The following is a 4554-nucleotide window of genomic DNA, read 5'->3' as shown; positions in this document are numbered from 1 at the left end:
TGCAGCAGTAGTAGAGAGAAGAGAGAGATATGTGTAATTGTGGGTGTGTGTTATTCCATCCTATTGTGCCTTTATTTATAGTAGTAGAGAAGGTTAATTCCTTACCCTTTAGGATTACAACATTTAATAGGTAATCTACTCCTAATAAGAATATAAGATACATTCCTATATCTAATAGGATTTACACAATCACATTCCTATTCCAATAAGACTGCAACACTTACAAGTTAATAAATCGATGATTTAAATTTCTCTCTGGTTACTAAAATTTTTACCTTATTTTGGTATATTTATTGACTGCTTACGATCATTTTGTTTTGAAACAAATAAAGAGTTTGATGTGAGGCTTAAGTGGAAAATATGGGGTATATCTATATAATGTGGGGTGTGATGGTAGTATTGGAAAGTATGTGAGTTGTATTAAGTTGAACTGTAACTTAAAGTAGATGTGAGATTTATTAAGCATATGGGATGTATTCAACAATATGTGAGGTGCTAATAAAACAACCCATTTAATAAAGATAGTTATAATTGGGCTGTGCATTTACCAAAAAAAATAAAATAAAATTATATTCATATACAAATGTCACATCCCGGCCCGGGGCGGATCACTTCCCGGGCCCGCTCCACCACCGTAGCACGATATTGTCTGCTTTGGGCTTACCATTCCCTCACGGTTTTGTTTTTTGGGAACTCACGAGCAACTTCCCAGTGGGTCACCCATCATGGGATTGCTCTCGCGCACTACTCGTTTAACTTCGGAGTTCCCATGGAACCCGAAGCCAGTGAGCTCCCAAAAGGCCTCGTGCTAGGTAGGGATGAGAATATACATATAAGAATCACCCCCCTAGGCAATGTGGGATGTCACACAAAGATGAGGAAACATTATTTCATGTGCACCTAATGGTAGAAATTTAACATGGCATCTTCAAAGATTTCGGGGTCCTGTGTTAAATTTACAGAAGGGCCCATCCTTAAGATAGTTTTCTAAAAAAAATTAGAACATGAATTGATGCTAGGAAGCAATAACTTAAATCAAAACAAACTTCAAGACTCACTGATTCTAAGTTCACAAATGTCATTAAATAATAAGTAAAAAGAGCTACAAACATAACCTTCACTAAATAATCAAAAATAGTTCAGTTAACGCTCAAAATATGCAAGTTAACAAACTAGAATAATTAGCCCTTGGTGAGCTTGGGATTATAACTATGAATAAAATGAACTCAAGATTTAAGTTTCACCCCTCAAAACCGGGATACATCACTATGTTACTCTTGATATAGTGATTCAAGGATTACAAGAAACGCTCTAGTATAAGCAACAATTCTCTATTTTCTCAGTCGTCTGACCCTTTCTCAAGAGGAGCTCACCCCTTAAAAAAGGCCCTCAATGAACTCAGAAGATCTTGGCTCACATACTTTACTATTCTGGCATTAAATGAGCCACATACGTAGACTGGAGTGTTGACAATCTTTTCACTCATCAATCGACATTCTGCGGTTAAGTGATAGTAGTTCTGTCGGGATTGCATGTTTTTTTTTCTAAATCAATGCATACCGAGCGACTTGCTCAGTCTTGACTAGTCAATGGTGTTCTTTTCGAGTAGCAATCTGTCTACCTTTACATGATGTCCTAGACTCTTGCTTTTGATTGGTGACCGACACGTGGTCTGGGTTGATGTCAAAGTAGACATATCCTAAAGTTTTGTGCCATAAATTTGTTAGTCTAACCATGTGTCCTTGTTGGTAGGAAAGTGCTTCATGTTGATTTATCAAACCAGATAGATGAGCAGTCGACTATAGTGCTCAAAAATACCTCTTTCTAATTCCACTAGGTGGACCTCCTTTTTCTCTTGGGGCTTTGATCATCTTGACCTCTCTTAATTAGTCTTTTTCCCGGCCTATACTATTGAGGGTAGAAAGGAACTGGCGTTAACAAGTTCAATCTTAAACAACCAAACAAGAAAGAAAAAAAGCTTTAAAAACTCTAAACTTCAAAGTTTCACTTGAATATGTAGTCTTATTATATAATAAAATTAAAAAAAAAAAAGAATTGTTATTAGCACTCCAAAAATCTCATTTTACACTCCTCACAAGTGTATTTGTCTTTCTAATTATAGAAAGTTTGGAGTGCCATATGTGATTTTTGGAGTGCTAATAACAATTCCCCCAAAAAATTGTTTTTTAGGGTGTTGTTATTCACATTCCAAATATTTAATTGTGCACTCCAAATTTTTATATTTGAAAAGAAAAAAGTTTACACTTATTAGGATTACACAATGAGATTTTTAAGTGCTAACAAAAGCAATATTTTTAACATATAACATCATTACATATAAATTTTAGAGACAAAAACTTTTAGGAAACCCTTCAAATTTGGAACCCTATGCGATTCTACCTTTCAGTCCCCCAAGCCGCCTCTGAAACTCAATTTGTACCTTATTGTTGTATTCAGAAAAATAAAGTATGAGTTGAGTTTCTACCATCAGGTGCATGCACATGAAATTTCATATCATTCCGACCAAAAACAAATGTCTCGTCACTCGAAGTAGGAGTTCTCATTCGGGTGATAGATTGATTTGTTGTTATCCTATTTTTGATAATTATCTCAGATTCTCATGCGTAAGATTGTTTTCTCCGTTTGTATAAGTTGAAGTTGGTATTTGGGATAAAGTTGATTTTTTTCAATTTAAAGTAAAAGACAATATGTTGTCGTAAGAAAAAGAACTTGGTTATGGTATTATTCTCTAACAAGGTGCTTAAGTAAGCATCTATGAGTCTTCGACCATCCTGGTTTTTTTTAGAACATAGGATGGATATATTTGTCCAATCTTTGACGAATGACAATAAGTTGTGTTCTTGTTGTTTATCGAAAAAAAAAAAAAAATGGAATCAATTTTCTTGAATGTACTCCAATATTTATTTTGTAAAATATCAATAAGGTCTCACTTGGTATGATTAATTAATTCATAACCCACGATTCTGCCATCTGGCTATTATTCTACTGGAACATTTCTTCTCAACAATATATAAAAGTTCGAATTATTCTGACTCGTTGATAAAAAATGTTTACATTATTTGTTAAACAATTTCTCTTTGACGAATGCATGTAAATCCTTGTGTTTGAGGGGGAGAAATAGGTTGAACTTAATTCGTTAGGTTAAGAGTTCCATTTTCTTTTGTTCCAACCAAAGAAAGTCATATCAAAATACCCAACATTTGTACATCATTAGATTTAACTACCATTTTGTACTAAATATTTATCAGCTATAAGAGTTATATACATGACACAAATATATTACCATCATAGAGTCTCGCGTCAATCATATATGTAAGATTGTATTACTAGAATGAAACGATTTAGTGTCGGTATACAAGTGTCATCCCTGTCCTCGGCTATAGTAGTATTTATTTGGGTGGCAAACACTGGAGTGGACAGTGTTGTTGCTTTTGGTGATTACTGCTTTGATTCAATATGTAAGGAAATGGAAAATTCATGGAGAGGAGAAAGGCCATATGAATACAGTAGAGCTTTATGATTTATCTTATCTACTTCACCAGCAAACAGTACTACTACTACTACTACAGCTACTGCTGCTGAAAATGGCCTTTCTCCTTATCTGAGACCTGGATTTCTGTCTCTGAATTTGTCTCCATCTTTTTCTGAGTTTGTCTGCTGTGGCTATTATGATTTTCTATAGCTAATGGACTCTCTGCAAATTTGTTTTGGCTTTTTCTGTAATTAAAAAAAAAAATGGAAAACTGCTTTTGTTTGCTCCTATCAAAGACAATGGCCAAACAGGGAACAACTTCTGCTTCAACCTCATCTGTCCTTTCCCTTCCAAAGCATAGCACCAAGAACTTCTTCGTCCCTTGGGTTTTTTACTGTTTGCGGCCGGATAAATATCAATGCCCCATCCCAAATAAACACTCGAATACAAATTATAACTAATGCCAAATTATTGGTGCCATTGCAAGCAACTTTGTCACATACATTATTGCATACTTCATAAATTGTGGTTAGTGGATTGTCTAGCAAAGAAATGGAAAATTTATCCTTATCCAATTCTATTTAGCTTCCATATGCCTAATTTCTTGGATAAACTCTAAAACTTTTTTAATTTTTTTTTTACAAACGATTGAATAGTTACACTAAATTCATCTAGACCTTAGGTATGTAAATTCTATAATTTTATTAGAATTAAGTACATATTATAGAGCACATGACTCTAGCCAATTTGGTTAAAATACATCTTCGTTGGACCTATCTTAATATTTTTTTCGTGCGATTACTATACTCCATATGGGACTTAACCTTTTTCCTTTAGTCACATTATTTGGTCACTTTGATTAGCTCGTAGAACAAGTCATTGGGAGGAATATAATAATGCACCTTTAGGAAAGTGTTTATTTTTCATTGATTTTATATTAGTAACTCAATTACAACATATAATATGGGAAAAGTTTGTGACCCTTCTTCTTGAGTGAAAAAGAAAGGAGTTGGATTTCTTAGACACATGAGACTTCAGTGGGCAGGAAGGCTGGATTTAGG

Source organism: Pyrus communis, chromosome 8 (genome assembly GCF_963583255.1).
Source record: "Pyrus communis chromosome 8, drPyrComm1.1, whole genome shotgun sequence".
Taxonomy (NCBI): domain Eukaryota; kingdom Viridiplantae; phylum Streptophyta; class Magnoliopsida; order Rosales; family Rosaceae; genus Pyrus; species Pyrus communis.
This window is presented reverse-complemented; position numbering follows the sequence as displayed.